At 38.5% G+C, this 17,629-nt stretch overlaps 1 protein-coding gene across 7 annotated transcripts in view; it reads right to left on the bottom strand.

The window, feature by feature from the left end:
- SAMD3 (sterile alpha motif domain containing 3) overlaps positions 1-17,629 on the bottom strand; it is a 218,340-nt gene that overhangs the window by 83,496 nt on the left and 117,215 nt on the right. The window contains exon 1 of one of the 7 annotated variants that reach the window (XM_054558157.2): positions 12,602-13,930. The exons of the other annotated variants lie outside the window; for them this stretch is intronic. The gene's annotated coding sequence lies outside the window, so the exon portion shown is untranslated. Of the gene's footprint in view, positions 1-12,601; positions 13,931-17,629 lie in introns of those variants that run through there. 7 annotated transcript variants of the gene reach the window in all.

Raw genomic sequence — 17,629 nt, forward strand, 5'->3', positions numbered from 1 at the left:
ACCCATGGAACAATAACTCCCATATTCACCCTGCAGCCCTAGTCCCTGGTAACCATTATTTTGCTTTCTATCTCCATGAATTTGACTATTTTAGGTATGCCATGTAAGTGGAATCATACAATATTTGTTTTTTTGGATCTGGATTATTTCTCTCAGTATAATGTTTCCAAGGTTCATTCATATAGCTTGTGTGAGAATCGCCTTCATTTTTAAGGCTGAGTAATATTCCATTTGATGTATATACCACATTTTGTTTATCCATTCACTTGACAGTGGACATTTGGGCTTTTTCAATCTTTTGACTATTTTGAATAATGCTGATAAGAACACAGGGGTGTGCAAATAGCGGCTCAACTCTCTGCTTTAGTGGTCTGCTTTTGATAGTTCAAAAAATCAGAGGAATCTTGCCAGGCACGGTGGCTCATGCCTATAATCCCAGAACTTTGGGAGGCCAAGGTGGGTGGATTGCTTGAGGCCAGGGGTTCAAGGCCAGCCTGGCCAACATGGTGAAACCTCATCTCTACCAGAAATACATACATTAGCCGGGCATGGTGGCATGTGCCTATAGTTCCAGTTACTTGGGAGGCTGAAGCAGGAGAATCCCTTGAACCTGGGTAGGCAGAGGTTGCAGTGAGCCAAGATTGTGCCACCACACTCCAGCCTGTGTGACAAAAGCAAAACTCCATCTCAAAAAAAAAAAAAAAACGAAAAAAAGAAAAGAAAAATCAAAGGAATCATTTGACGTCCTCTGATTTCCTGCTGCATCATTAGCAGACATGGAGACCTATGTGGATCTTCCACACCTGGTAAAATCCTCTCGTTTCCTAAATGGAAACAAGAGAATTTCAGAAAAGCCAAGTGATTTGCCCAAAGACGCACAGCTAATTGAATAAGGATACCCTTTTTTAAAAAAATCAGGTCCAGCAAAGCAAGTAAAACTAGTTACACTTAAGGATACCAGCCTATAAGGTATTTTCATCCTGATATAAACCAGAAGCCCATGCATGATGACAATTGTGTGTTTCCATCCTTGTATTCCCTGTGCTGAGCATTATAATATGATATGCATGTTGTATATACAAAGCCAGATGGATATCTTAACAAAGAGTTCACAACTTCAGCATCTCAGCACAGTGGTGACCTCCAGTCTGTTGACAGGTTGTGAGAACTCGATTGCTCTCTTTGCTGCAGCTAGAGCTCCTTCCAGGTGTCCAGAGGCTTCCAGCAGCCTCACTTATTTAACCCGTTGTGCATTAAAAATTGTTATTTTTCTGCATGCCATGATGAACCTGAAAGTTCAAAAAGTGCAGGGCTGGGCTAACAAAATGGAATTTGGGAGAACCGGAAATGGATGCGCACAGGAATGGTTCGATTCGTACCTCTGGCTGCAAGTTAATCTCCAGGGGAGCTTAAAAAAGCTGATATCCAGGTTCCATATCAGTCCAATTACATGAGCATTTCAAGAGGGTGGGTCATAGGTATTTTTTAAAGCTCTCCTCTGTGATTCCAATGTGCAGTCAGGGCTGGGAGCTGCGGGTGTTAAGCAAGGCAGAAAGGAAAGCAGACGTCCAGAAACAAGGAAAGATGTTTTCACGCATGTTCCTCCTTCTTGAGTATTCTCTTCAACTGCATGCAATGGACTCAGCATGGACCCTGATGGAAGCCCGCATGTGGGAGCTGTAAGCAGACAGTACTGGGCAGAGGGATTTCTACACGTGTCTGGGATCATTCCCAAGCCCACATTCCTTCTTCCTCACTGCTACCTCTCTCCCACGTGGGCTCTGGGCTCCTTGCCATTGGGGAAGAACAGGGCAGTGTGGAAACAATAAATTATTAAAGGTGTTTCTGGTTTTTATAAACAAAAGCTTGAGCCTTAAGGGAAATTTAGTTGCTTCCCAGGCTTAGAGAGTGTGTTCTGGTGAAACATAAAGACAGAAGGACTTCCCTAGACTGGAGAGAGAGTCCTCTGAGAGAGAAGGACCTTGGCCTTCCTTCTTGGTAGCACTGCTGAGAAGACAGCAATGCCCAAGAAAGCAATGCTGTGCTGTGAGTTTGCACAAACGGGAGCCCCAGAGGCCTTGACCAATTTCTTGTGCCCAAGCATGGCCCAGAAGTAGTAGTGAGCCTCTGGTCCTGAGGACTGTGTTGACAGGGACAGTGGATATTTTGATAGAAAACTACATGTCCGACGACCAAAGGTAAGATTCCCCACTAGAGCACCCATTCATTCCCAATGCCTTAGCAGCGCCCATGTCATAGACTTCATGACACAGCCCTAGGAAGTAAGAGTGCAGGATCCCCAGGAAGAACTGAGGTCACTTATCTTTCTCCTCACCCTGGTGGAAGTGGGGCTCAGAGCTATCAACTTAGTATTCATGGGAATATAAATTCCTATGAAACAGTGGAAGATTCATGTCTTGTGCTCCTGAGCTATTGGACTGAGATTTATACCTGTGTGCTGACACTTTCTTAAACAGTGAGATAAGTCATAAGGTATTAAGAGAAACTGGAAGCAACTAAACATGAATTAGGTGCACCATAACATCATGTTATGCTTCCATTATGATATTTGTCACCTAGGAATAAAATTAATTACAGAGCTGTGTTTTCCCCCATTAGACTTTATGTTATTTGAGAGCAAGGGCTGTTTCCTATCCAACTTTGTATTTTTAGTGCTTAGTGCTATGTTTGGCACAAAGGAAGCCATCAATTCATGATGGGTAAATGAACTGCATAGGGAGGAGCTAGGAGGGGAAGGAAGCTCAAAGCAAAAGACAGTCAGCAAACCTCACCACAGCGACCAGTTTTAATGGCTGTCAAACAGATAACTACAGACTCTGAAATATAGTTAAGTTTCACAGCTGGAGAAATTATTTTTCTCTAGTCATAATTCATAAAACAATTACCTGCTCATACAAATACTATAAAATGTTTTACAACAAATTGTGATGTACAGTATTATATCTTATGTAATACGATTTGTGGTGCAGAACAGATCTGATGATAAAATGGTTAAAGAAAATAACACAGATTTATTTGCATAGAGTGCGCTTAAGAGTTCCTGAACACTGAAGCTATTACTTCAAGCCTATCAGGAGAATACCTAGAGGGTTTGCATCACAATCCAAAGTATATAATATGAATGTTCAGCAGGCTGGGAAACCCAGCAGTAACAGCTGGGCAGGGAGACTTTGTTGTGCTGTTCAATTCATGCCCAGAACATGGTGGTCTGCTGTCCTTAAAGGTAAGGCTAGGTTTGTTCACCTCTTCTTCTTTTCTTCTTTTTTTTTTTTTTTGAGACAGAGTCTTGCTCTGTCTCCCAGGCTGGAGTGCAATGGTGCAATCTCAGCTCACTGAAACCTCTGCCTCCTGGTTCAAGCGATTCTCCTGCCTCAGCCTCCCGAGTAGCTGGGATTACAGGCGCTGGCCACCACGCCCAGCACATTTTTGTACTTTTTAGTAGAGGCGGGTTTCACTATGTTGGCCAGGCTGGTCTTGAACTCCTGACCTCAGGTGATCCACCTGCCTCAGCCTCCCAAAGTGCTGGGATTACAGGCATGAGCCACCACGCCCGGCCTCTTCGCCTCTTCTATGCACAATCCTTGGACCTTTCCTGTTTAGCTTGGCACAGAGTGGTTCCTCAATAAATATTTGTTGAATAAATTGAATGAGCAAACATATTCAGACCTGCTTACAGAACTCTTATTAACATCTTGTAGTCAAGATAAAGAAATATGGGTTCGTTGCTAAGACACTAAGGAAGAGTTAAAATTGGTTGAATACTCACACCTGAAAACTTCTGAAGCAGTTATGTTTCACCTGGGGGAAGAGTCTCAGTGTCTTGCCCCTCAGTTTAGCCTTTAGTCATGTTCTGTTCAACAGTGCTATTAATGACTTAAATAAGAAAATAAAGATTTCAAAGACCTTAAAAATTGTGTGCATGGGTGCAACATATTTTTATTTTAATTATGATGATAGAAATAACATTATCATGATAGAAAATGTGGAAAATATATAAGGAAAAATATTTAAATCGTATATATTTTAATACAGTTAAGATAATAATACACGGTTTATTTTTTAATTTATACTTATTTCGTACTTCTGTCATTTTGCCTGATATAAAAATTTTTTCCCATGTTATTCAACTTTCTAAAATGTAATTTTTAGGCCAGGCACAGTGGCTCACACCTGTAATCCTAGCTCTTTGGGAAGCTGAGGCGGGCAGATCGCTTAAGGTCAGGAGTTCATGACTAGCCTGGCCAACGTGGTGAAACCCTGTCTCTACTAAAAATAGAAAACTTAGCCAGGTGTGGCGATGGGTGCCTGTAATCCCAGCTACTGGGGAGGCTGAGGCAGGAGATCCACTTGAACCTGGGAGGCGGAGGTTGCCATGAGCCAAGATCACGCCATTGTACTACAGCCTGGGCGACAAGAGTGAAACTCCGTCTCAAAAAAAAAAAAATAAAAAAAGTAATTTTTAATGATAGCATTTCAATTTGCAGAAGTATAAATTAGTTAGACATACCTTTTAAATGTTGGGTGTTTAAATTGTTTCTGTGTGTATGTGTATATGTGTTATTAAAAACAATGCTATGCTGATCACCTTTTTTCATAGGTGGCTCATAGGTAGTTCAAGGATTATTTCCTTGAGCGATCAGGAATATTCAGTCAAAAGGTATGAACAATTATAGTTTGTTTTTTTTTCCAAACTGTTTTCTTGAAGGAACATTCCAAAAATGATCCTAAATAGCATAAACTAGCATTGAACAGTAGAACTCTCTGTTTTGATGGAAATGTTCTATATTTGCATTAGTCAGTTTTGTAGCTCCTACCTCATGGTTACTGAGCATTTGAAATGTCAGTAATATGATTGGGGATACAAATTTTAATTTTATTTAATTTTAATTAATTTAAATTTGAATAGCCACATATGGCTACTGTAGTAGACATTACAGATAGACAGTTCCTGGATCGATAGTGACCCAGGAACTTGTCAGTGTCCACCCACAGCCTCACAGGCCTAGCCAATACAGTGTAGGAAAGGCCTCTTTGTCCACTGTCTGGGGAATTCCATTGCAACTAGAGGCCATGGTGCCCAGGATAGGCTGGAAATGGAACAGTCTTACAACAGACTGATTGGTGTTTAAAAGACCCCAAAGGATTGGACAAGGCCATTATAGATTTTTCAGAGGCACAACTTCTACTCAGACTTTGAGAGTTCCCAAGCAGGATCAACTTCAGTTACCATCAGTGTTAATGGGCTAATTAATTCACTCTTTACAGGCTGTCTTACTATCCTGTTTCATTTTTCTGCTCCTTTCCTAGTATTTATTTGCACCCAAGTTCTCTCAGGATCCACTTCTTGAAAAACCAAAATTAAGAGTGCTACTCATTCCAAAAATATATCTACCTGTCAGCACAATTTGAAACACTATGTTCTGAGAGTATACAGTTTACGAGTTCAAGTGATGGAGTCAAAAAAATAAGGTTTATATGTTGGTTTTCCTCCTTTCTGGATGTATGACTTTGGACAAGTTACAGAACCTAAACCTCCTTTTCCTCATCTGCAAAAAGAAAGATCATAACTGTACCTGGTTCATAAAACTGAGGCATCACAAAAAAACAATTAGCAAATGCTAGCACTTAGCATTTATTGCTCCTTTATTATTTCTTTTACTAATGATATGGCATGAAAGGGGCACTTGATACTATTTGCTAAGATAACCAATATTTTTAATGAAAAAATTACAATATTTTTCAAGATGCTTTTGGAAGGAATTGGCCAGTGGGAAGATAAAGAGAGCATTTCAGAGATGTGGTACAAGCTTCAGGTCATTTGATGCGTGACACGAGCTGAGATTACTGTGCCAAGCTTCTGATTGGCAAAGACAGGGCTGGCTGTCCTTCAGGAAGGACAGCACAATGAGTTTTCCAAACTTCAAAGTCTGAGGGCACAGTCTCCCATAGGGCTTCCCCCACTTCAGGCACCAACTGCAAGTTCAGGGGTCTCCAGGGCTACCCTCACTTCTGGCTAGCTGGGTGGCTACAAATTTGTGGATTTCCATGACCACCCTAGGTCCAGTAATTCACTAGAAAGACTCACAGAACTCATTTAAGTGCTGTACTTATGATTACAGTTATTATCATACTTTAAGTTCTGGGATACACGTGCAGAATGTGCAGGTCTGTTAAATAGGTATACATGTGCCACGGTGGTTTGCTGCACCCATCAACCCTATTAGACAACTTTTAACTCTCTGCCTTGATTGGTAGTGATCATTGATGCTTTGGATTTCAAACTAAACATGGAAAGGATTTGATTTAAATTTCAGATGAACAGAAGCTTCACACTGTCCTCCCAGCAGTCCAGCAATGTGAATGAAAAGCAAATGAGGTCATCAAGGATCCCGAGCTGAACGGAGGAAAAAATGTCAAGCATCTGGTTGAGTTTCTATTCAACAGCGATTTCTTAGGAAGGAAGCACTTTAAAAAGCAAGACAGGCTGAAAGGTGAAATTTGTTCTTTGGGGTATGCTGGTTTCTGTTTTTAAATCAAAACCCTGAAATAGAACCACTTGAATTCTATCATCATGGAAGCTTATGGGCTGAATTTATAAGATGAATCTAGTGTTCAAGGTGTAGAAATCAGCTTTGTTTTAAAAATTAATCTTATGACACATTATCTCTAATACAAACTAGTTGCTTTTGCAGTTAAGACCAAATTACTTCCTTTTAAAAAGTGGTGTTTATGGATAATCTTTTCATATACTCTGCAACCTGAATATAGCCCCATACAATGCAGCATATGTCATTTATTACAAGTATCACAATTTGTAGAATGAATTCCCCAGAGAACGAACGCCAGGTTAAAATTAAATGCATTTGTCATTTTTGCAGAAATTTTGGTAGAAATTGCCAAACTGCCCTGCATAGGCAGGGCATTTATCATTTATTTTTCATTGCTATTAGCAACACAGAAGAGTGATTTCTAACTCTCATCCTTCGTTGTCATTCATTGGAAGTTGCCAAACTATGGGATTTTTGTCACTTGTATGTAGTTAGCTGAGGCTTAATTTTTGCTTCTCTTATGTGTAAATTTAATTATTTCTTCATACAGTCAAAATCCATTTTTATTTATTTATTTATTTGAAACGGCGTTTCACTCTTGTTGCCCAAGCTGGAGTGCAATTATTTATTTTTATATAAAGTACATATTTCTCTACTAGGTTCCTTGACTATTTCTTCTCAATATCAATAAGAGGTTTCTTAAATAATGTTTAATTCATGTTAAACAAATGACACACATGTAAAGGGGACAATATGATACATTTTGACACACACATATATATCCATGAATATATGGCTATCCTTTCGTATATATCTATATCTCTATTTTCATAAAACAATTACCATAATCAAGATAATGGACATTTCCATCACCCCAGAAGTTACATGTCCCGGATCACTACCAAATCTGCATAGCAAATTTGACCCAATGTTTAAGATGATGGTTGTGCTTGAACACATACAGAGCTCTGTTCAGAGTTCAGCCTACCACTGGTTTCCTGACCTACAGATAGGAAATGGGTGATCCATGCTCTAATATTCACTCGTCTTGTCAGAAATTGAAAACTAGTTTTTCTTTACACTCTAATCTTTATACATTTTTTCTAAACTTTGAATACACAATAAACTTTAAAAGGAAATAGAGGGACAGGCACCATGGCCCATGCCAGTAATCCCAGCATTTTGGGAGGATTACTTGAGCCCAGGAGTTTGAGACCAGTCTGGGCAACATAGGGAGACCCTGTTTCTACTAGAAATAAAAATAAATTAGCCAGGCATGGTGGTGTGCACGTGCGGTTCCAGCAACTCAGGAGGCTGAGGTGGGAGGATCGCTTCAGCTTGGGAGGTCAAGGCTGCCGTGAGTGGTGATCGTGACACTGCACTCCAGCCTGGGCTACAGAGCATAACCCTGTCTCAAAAAAAAGGAAATAGGGAAATTGTAGTTCTTTAAATTGACAAATAGAATTTATATTTTGACTTTATTAAAGTAATATGAAAACAGCTAAGTTTTTCTCTGATGTAACTTGCTTAAATGTAATCATATTGTCTTCTGGTAGAACTAAATCATATTGTGTGTAGTACTCTCATCATTCAACTCTAACGTAAAACTGTTATTTTTGCAAGTCCTTTTTAAAAACCCATTCCAAGTCTTTGCACTGAGTTTGAAAATAATAATTTTATTCTCTACTGCGCTTGAGCATTGTGGTGAGTTTTGAATTTAATAGTGGCTTCTTCAATGATGTAATTTTTCTTTTAAATTTCTTTTCCTGGATTGGAAATCTAGATCATTAAGTATAAGGTCACTGTTATTAGATTGAACACAAAGTATCAGCAGTCAAAAAAACTAAAAGGAAGATTCCCTACCTGGATCATGGCCTGAGGTTTTCAAAACATAGCTAAAATGATATGCTTTTAGACTCTCAAATTTTAGGTAAAAAGACATTGTGTTGAATCTAAGTCAATTGCTTCCTCAAAAGTTAATAATAGAGTAATTGCTTCTCAGTATTCAAAAATGTTTAAGAGACAAGTAAGTATAATATATGGTTTTATGTTCAAATTATGTAGTAGAGGCTAATTTTTTCAATTTGTATTTAAGTATAATGAGAATAACAATAGTAACATTTACTGAGCAATTTATATGTTCCAAGAACTGTGCAAATGATTTACAGGTATTATATCATTTACTCCTCTGTGTGGTAGCACTATTGTTATGTTCACTCTGTAGTTGAGATGTAGAGATGTAGAAAAACAACTTAATAGCCGATAAGGAAAGCTGCTGGGTTTTGAATCTAGAGGTCAAACACCCAATACACATAACCTACAAAATTATTAAATCATTAGATTTTAATAATACTTTCAAGATGTTAATAATTAAAGATTAGATATATCTATTACAGATTTTTAAATGAGTGCATTGATTTTATTTCTCCAAGTCTTTGTATACAAATTATTTAGGAATTTTATTTAATAGCAAAACACTTCAAACTATTTAATTTTAAAAGTAATTTTGTGGAAGTTTTGATTAAATATGGTGGATTACACATGTGTGTTAATCTCTGCAAAATAGTCTGTGCTATTTTGTTATACAGCATGAAGTGACAAAGACAGCGGAAGTTAGACCTCAGGTCTCTTTCCCTGCCGTAAGTAAATTATAGTTAAGAAGAAAGCAAGAAAATGATTTACTTTTTTTTTTTTTTTTTTTTTTCCGAGATGGAGTCATGCTCTGTCACTTAGGCTGGAGTGCAATGGCGTGATCTCAGCTCACTGCAACCCCTGCCTCCCGGGTTGAAGCAATTCTCCTACCTCAGCCTCCTGAGTAGCTGGATTACAGGTGCCCACCACTGCGCCCGGCTAATTTTTGTGTTTTTAGTAGAGATGAGGTTTCACCATGTTGGCCAGGCTGGTCTCAAACTCCTGACCTCGTGATCCACCCACCATGGCCTCTCAAAGTGTTGGGATTACAGGCGTGAGCCACCGCACCAGGCAATGATTGACTTTTTATATTACCCAAGTTATCATAGCCAGTTTATATTATGGAATCAGTAGTTCTGGTTACTTATTTCATTAGATGAAAATATTGGTGTTTTGTCATTTGCATTAATCAGTATTTTTAGCCTGTTAAAGTTTTAACTTTTTTTGTTATGTTTTATAATTTTCCTTTTGACTATAGGCTTTTTATTTTGAAAGATTTTTCCCTTGTATCAACTTCATATAGTTACAAACAGGAAACTAACAAAAGATTCAGCCATTTGCATTACACTGCAATCAATAAAATATTGCCCAATTTTATCCAACCCTGCTAATAATATAAAACCAACTCAAATTTAATATTTTTGAAAACTCATCATCATTTTTAACTTTATTATAGTTTTATTATAATTAATGACTACTATGTACTACATTAATTAAAAAATAAAGCTGTGCTGATTTTTTTTAAAAATGTTTTTTCCATCTTCAGCAGTTCAGGAAGAATCTGTTGATTATGAATTGTTGAGGACTGAAGGTCAAGGGGTCTGGGTAGTGAGGCGCTACTATTCCGTTTCACAAGAAATATGTCTCAGTTAATGGTAACTTATTATTAAAATTATTTTTGAACACATATTTTAGTTGTATGCATTACAGCACCCCTCCACTCTATTATGCTCGCATAATCCCCTGTATATAATTCTTTCCTAGCTAGTTCTCATATCTCATCTTTTTGCAAAGAACTTGGCATTTTGTACTTGGTACATTTTGAATTGATCTAAATTTCTGAGCTGTCTTGAAATACTTTTACCCAGAACTGCTGCCCAATGACCATTCAAAGGATAGAAATGATAGAGATATATTTTGATAAGGGTCAGATTTTTTTTTTACTGCTTTAAAATGTCTAATAATTAATTAATAATGGTTGTCATTATTGATTGCTGGATACTTCAAATACATATGCATTTATAATTCGCCTTAATCCTTTAAAGCCAATGTTACCATCCTTACTGTATACACAAGGAGAGTGAGGCTCAGGGAGGTGAATACATTACCAACTCAAGCTACTAGTAAGTGTCTTAACCAAAATTTCAATCTGATCTAGACAAGGGATTGTGTCTAAAAGTAAATGCAACCTTCAAATTGATTCAGGTGATACTTTAGTTTATTAGTTGTGAGAATTCAGTGATTTTATGTTTGTGATTATTAAAAGGAACGCAAATGTAGGTGTTTAAAAATATTTACTTAGCAAAGTTTCAATTCCAAGTCTAGGAAACATAAAAAAAGATAAATGCTAAATCCATTTAGCTCTTGTTTTTGCAAATTTAAGTCACAATGAAAATTAATTAGAATTAATTCTCAAAATAGGAGATTAAAATAAAAGAAAAAAGAATTAAAGATGCTGAATGTTCTCAATCATCATATTTTTAGTTTGTTTTGTAGTTCAAAGTATTCCAAAGTCATACACATTTATAAAAAAACAAATTTTCAGCATTATCAATATTTTATAAAATGAAATTTATTCAGGGATAACTACGTGCACAGAGGCAAAAACGCAATAGTCTTATGACTGGGGATTAATATTTATGTGATCAAAGTTGACAGTTAAGTCAATAATCGATAGTTATTAAAAACGAAAAAATATTGTGGGAAGATAGCAAGTGGATTATTTTATCAACTAATATTATTTTTCTCCCTATAAAAAGTAGCATATAAAGACATTTGGAAATCAAGAATAATTACTGACTTTTAGTTCTATCAAGTCAATTCTTTAAAATAATATGAGTAAGGAGGAACAATAGCAAGAGATCATGTTTAATTATTTTAAAAAAAGAAAAGGAGAGAGAAAATTGTCTCTTGGCATTTGTGAAGAATGATCAAAAGAAAAGTAAAGGGACAAAAAAAAATACTTGGTCTAGGAAATGCATGGTTCTAAAAGGACCCTAGGAAAGAATATGAGCAAGAGGGGAAACTGAGCCCATGCTGCCCACATGCCCATATGGACATGGTAAACACATTACTGCTTGGCCATATGTGGACCAGGAAGGGATGGAGAAGACAAGGTAGATGGGAGAAATGTTCTTAGTTTCCCAGATTTGTTTGTTTGTTTGTTTTGAGACAGAGTCTCACTCTGTCGCCCAGGCTGGAGTGTAGTGGTGCAATCTTGGCTCACTGCAACCTATGCCTCCTGGGTTCAGGTGATTCTCCTACCTCAGCCTCCTGAGTAGCTGGGATTACAGGTGCCCGCCACCACACCTGGCTAATTTTTTTAGTTTTAGTAGAGATGGGGTTTCACTATGTTGGCTAGGCTGGTCTCAAACTCCTGATCTCAAGTGATCCACCTGCTTCGGCCTCCTGAAGTGCTGGAATTACAGGCATGAGCCATCATGCCTGGCCAGTTTCCCAGATTTTAAGAAGAGGAGCAGAATGCTTGAGGAACACCTAAGAGATGATGTCTGAGAGAGGCATCAAACAACCACCAGAGGGCCAGAGAAGTGGACTGACTCTCCTGAGGCTACACAGCTACCTTGCAAATGGAGATAAAGCTGCCTCTATTTCCTGATTTCTAGTTTCTCACTCTTTCCGGCATATTGTGAAATGGTGTGGGGTGTACCATTTTCTAGGGTCTGCTTTGCAACCATGAGCGAAATGAGCAAACTGTAAACCCTCTGTAGTGACAGCTTAGCAAATATCTATCTGTAGATATATTGAGGCACTTATATAAGCCATTATGAGACTAGATTGATGGAAAAATTTACAAAGAAATTTTTAATATTACATCATTAAAGAAAACTTAGCCAGTGAAGGCATTTTTTGGTTCACCAAATAATACTTATAATTAACTCTATAAATATAGATTTATAGGAGTTAAGAGCAAGAAGAGATCTAAGAAGTATGAAGTCCAGCTACTTCTATTACAGGTTTGAACACTGTAGAGGGGAGGTAAGAGAAAGACAGGTGAAGAACAAGCAAGCGACTGGGTCACTTGTCTGAGGTATCACAGTAAGTGAGACGAAAAAAATGCTACAAGCCAGCACATTCCAATTTCTAAGTAAAAAAACACAAACCTTTATCAGTAGGTTGGTTTCCATTTTGAGGTGCAAGTTTTGCTCCAAACTTCTCTTCTTTCCTTTCCACTGCAGAAATTTGGTTCCTGGACCTAAGAAAAATGTGCCAAGCCACCTGACACACTCACTGTGGATTGACCGGAAGACAAGCTAGTTGAGACCAGGGCTCCCTATTCTTAATAGGAGGGGTGTGTCCAAGCTCAGCTTCCCAGAGCACTGCCGGCTTCTCACATTGCTGGGCAGCCAGTATCATGTAAATAGCTAACAAGCCAAATCCATTCTGTATAAAGCCTTATTAAAAGGCAGAGCACCAGAAGAATTGGTTCCCTCTCCTGGAATGCAAACCCATGCTGCACGTGTTATCAGCACAGCGCCTGGTATTATTATGTTCCTTCATGGAAAAAATAGAAGAAGGACAAGATTTCCTGCATTTTCTTCTTTTTCTGGCCTTAGCTCTGAAAGGTTCCTCTTCTCACATACAACATTTTCCTTAACCCATACTGTAAGATGCTGTGGAATTCCTCTGGAGTCCCAAGGCACCCAATGCTGATGACCCCAATTCATACAACAAGCACCAAATCTCTGTGTATCTTAATAAAAGATCCACAGGACCAAACAGAGTCAAAGAGGGAACACGTGGAATAAGCTGTAATGCTCAGAGATGGCAAAATGTCAGAGAGATGAGTAATCACAGACGTCTGTGGGATCAGAGGCAAAGGAAAATTCTTTCCATCCTATTAAATTATTGGCTCTTACATCAATTTTGAAAACAGTCTAAATCAATTTATGAAAAGTCTGTAACAACATGTCACAGAGAATGCTGTGGTTTAAATGTGTCCCTCAAAGATCGTGTGTTGGAAACTTAATCCCCAATGCAACTGTGTTGGGAAGTGGGGCCTTTTGGGAAGTGTGTATGTTGTGAGGGCCCTTCCCTTATGAATGAATTAATGCTGTTATTAAAAGGGCTTATGAAGTTTGATTCTCTTTCTTCTGCCCTTTTGTAATGTGAGGACACAGAGTCTGCCCCTCCCTTGCCCTTCCACCATGTGAGGACTCAGAAAGAATGCCCACACTGGATGCCAGTTACTTGTTCTTGGACTTCCCGGCTTCAGAATTGTGAGGGAAGAAATTTTTGTTCCTTATAAATTACGCAGTCTCAAGTATTCTGTTATAGCAGCATGAAACAAAGACAGTGAACATCTGTCTTTACCTGGACTCCCTTCTCTCCTTCTACTAGTAATATCACCTCAGTATCTTGGAGGCACACTTCCTTCTCCTGTTGAATTACTCCTTGGTGAACTGTCAGTCAAGATGCTCCAGTAGCCCCTGGCCAAAGGAGGCAACAAGACTCCTGCTGGGCCAGTCAGACTCTCTTTGCCAGACATTTGAATATTGATCAGTGATACAAATCTAGAAACAGCTTTAGCTGATCTATTGGGCCCCTGAAGAACCTGTTTTGTACTTAAACCTCCTTTGTTTTTTTTGAGATGGAGTCTCATTCTTGTTACCCAGGCTGGAGTGCAATGGCGCGGTCTCGGCTCACTTCACTGCAACATCTGCCTCCCAAGTTCAAGTGATTCTCCTGCCTCAGCCTCCCGAGTAGCTAGAACTACAGGTGCGTGCCACCATGCCCAGCAAATTTTTGTATTTTTGGTAGAGACAGGGTTTCACTATGTTGGCCAGGCTGGTCTCAAACCCCTGACCTTATGATCTACCTGCCTTGGTCTCCCAAAGTGCTAGGATTACAGGCATGAGCCACTGCACCTGGCCTTAAACTTCCTGTGATTTTATTTGCTACCCTAAAACTTTTCAATAAGTTTTCTTTTTTACTTAGCCTTTGTTTCTGTGACTTGCCACCAATTACCCCTTACTAATATATAAGAAAATATTCTTTATATTAAATTAAAAAGCAAAATAGAAATATTTTAACACTAATATGAACACAACTTTGAAAAATTTCTTATATTTGGAATAAAGACCCAAAAGGAGAGTATTTGATGTTATCATCTGCCCCTGAAAAATGGGATGGAGTTAATTTTTTCCTATTCTACATTTTATTTTCTTGTTTTAATTTTTAATTTTAATTTTTTTTGAAAGAGGGCATGGCTGGCAAAAAACAGCCACAGGTGTTTCTGTGACTGTGTTTTTCCCACCTATTCTACATTTTCAGTAATGAATTTTCATTGTCTTTTAAAATGAACTTTATTTTTAAAAGTATATTTAAGAGACCTGATATTTTTCTGGATCAAATCCATTTGTTTAATGTAGCTCTGAAAATATGGCAGGAAGTTCAGTCCTGACTCCTATCAAACATACTATCACCACCAGCAGCAACCAAAAGCAGTGGAAAACTTTAAGGATAAGTGTCAATATTATCTGTTATGATTCTTTAGCTACTCATATTATAACCTTTCAATGCAACAGTATCTAAAGCCTATCAAGGGAGAATAGGTTGGCAATTTTTTTTTCTATAATGGGCCAAAGAATAAATATTTTAGGTTTTGTTGGCTAGACAGTGTCTGTCTCAGCCACTCAACTTTGCTATTGTAGTACAAACACTGTCATAGATAATATGTCAATAAGTGAGTGTGGATGTGTTTTAATAAAACTCTATTTACAAAAACAGGCAGTAGGCCAGATTTGGCCTACTGGCAGTAGTTTGCCAATCCCTAAATTATACACGAAAAGTTCTTGTTTTCTAGAACTTGACTGCAGGTAAGGGAAAACATGATCATGGATAAGTAAACAAGACATTTTGGATAGTAATACGTGCGAAAAGGGAAGTCAAACAGGTAGTACATTAGATGATGACCTGAAAATGAGGGTTATATTTCTTTGACGTTCACAGGGAGGACCTCTCTGAGGAATAAGAAGGAAGTGGCCATGTAAAGATCTGGGAAGAACAGGCTCCAAGCTGAAATTATAGCAATGTCTCGTAAAATAATATCCAGAGCTGGCCTGTCCAAAGAGCTCTCCTTCTGCTCAAATCAGGAAGCTGAGGCACAATAAGGACACTGAGATGCACTGTGAGGAGTAAGATGTGTGGAAATGCAGTTGTCAATGGTTTGCCTTCAGCTTAGGAAGCACAGTTAGCTCTGGTGGCCGAGCCGGCATCCCTTTGATAGCTGGAGTCAGGCACTGCCAGGTGAAGAGAGCAAGTCTTGGGGTCAACAGCAGGTGTCAGCTGTGACAATAGCTCAGCTCCTTCATTGCCTGGGGTATCTCAGGGATTCTGCAATGCAGCCCCATGGTGCAGAGGCATTCATCCACTAGCCTAAGTATAGTGTCACATCACAGAGGCAAAGAGCAACAGCCTCCTCCCCAAGTTGTTTCCCCCCTACAATCCCAAGAACCTCATCTTTCTTTCACAGCCCACCCACATGTGAAAGGGCACATGACTCAATGGGGACAAGTGCTTGTCACTTATGTCTCTACTGGAATCCCTAACTACTTTTCTGTCCTGGTAAGATGGGTTAGATAAGTGGAAAGGAATTTAGGTCCTTTTATTTCTCTCTTTCTTAAAACTTTGAACCTAAGAAGCCTGCTCCTTTCCTCTTCTCTGATCCCACCAGACTTTGCTGAGTCCTTCAAGTAAAGGTTTCTCTTAAGCAGATGACACCTCTACCTCTACCTCTCCATGGCTCACCACCCCTTTGCTAAGAGAGGAAAGAATACAAGACAGAGAAGAAGAGAGAATTGGAACTTACATCTAAAGTACCAGATGCTGTGTATTCCTCAAATATTATTTCACTTAATCTTAGCAATCTCCTTACAAGATAAGTAGCATTTCCATTTTTTCAGGTTAAGAAACAGGCTTAGCAAGGTTTAATAATTTGTGCAAAGTTACATAACTATTAAGTACAGAACTAAAATTTGACCTGAGTTCTTATCGAATTCTAGGCTCTTTCAACTCTGAAAAATACTGACTGTGCTAAATATATATGTATATAATTCCACGAGCCCTTTAAAAACTATGGGGATCAATGAATTTGGGCATTTTCCCAAAGGTGCAATAATTGGGAAGAATAGTACCTCTTATGTTACACACACAGACAAGTGCACAACCATATGCACACACCACAAACACAACATTAACTATGTAATAAAAAATTTCAAAATGTATCTGCTGCTACTTGAATGTTGTGTTCTCAAACAGTCTCATGAATATATATGTCTGCAACTTTCCACTTGATTTTGGATTTCTTGTTTATGAGCCTAGATAAAAAGAGTAGGTAACCCATTAAATTCTCATTAAATAAATGAATAACAAAATTTTAATCAGTTTGCAAATACAAAAAAGAAGATAGATTTCAAATAACGGCTCTTTTTCTGTATAAGTAAGACTATTAAATTTGTTCCTAGCAAGTAGAAAGTACATTTTAATTGGGCTATGTAATTTAGTTTTATTGGTTTATTTGATTTAAAGGAAAATATTTCATGCCTGTGACAAAGACAGATAAAACTTCTATTCAAAAGACAATTTGTAGCCCCACTAACCTTAGGATGTGTCATAAAAGCCTGTAAATGATTGAGAAACTTCTCAGCTAGCATTTTCCATTAGGAAGGCATCAAGTGTATTGAAGAACAGGCTCAAGGTCATATGTCTGGGTTTGATCCTTGGCTCCTTCATTCTCTAGCTATGCAATCTTCGGTAAAGTACTTAATATTTCTGTGACTTAGTTTGTTCACCTACAAAATCGCGCAGTAGGGCTGGGCATGGTGGCCCAGGCTTGTAATCCCAGCACTTTGGGAGGCCTAGGCAGGAAGAATCACCTGAACTCAGGAGTTCGAGATCAGCCTGACCAACATGAAGAAAGCCCATCTCTACTAAAAATACAAAAATTAGCCGGGTGTGGTGCTGTGCACCTGTAATCCCAGCTACTCGGGAGGCTGAGGCATGAGAATTGCTTGAACCCAGGAGGTGGAGGTTGCAGTGAGCCGAGATCCTGCCGCTGTACTCCAGCCTGGGTGACAGGACGAGACTGTCTCAAAACAAACAAACAAACAAAAAAAGCACAATAGTATACA

The sequence above is a fragment of the Pongo abelii genome, chromosome 5 (assembly GCF_028885655.2).
Source record: "Pongo abelii isolate AG06213 chromosome 5, NHGRI_mPonAbe1-v2.0_pri, whole genome shotgun sequence".
In the NCBI taxonomy this organism is placed as follows: Eukaryota; Metazoa; Chordata; class Mammalia; order Primates; family Hominidae; genus Pongo; species Pongo abelii.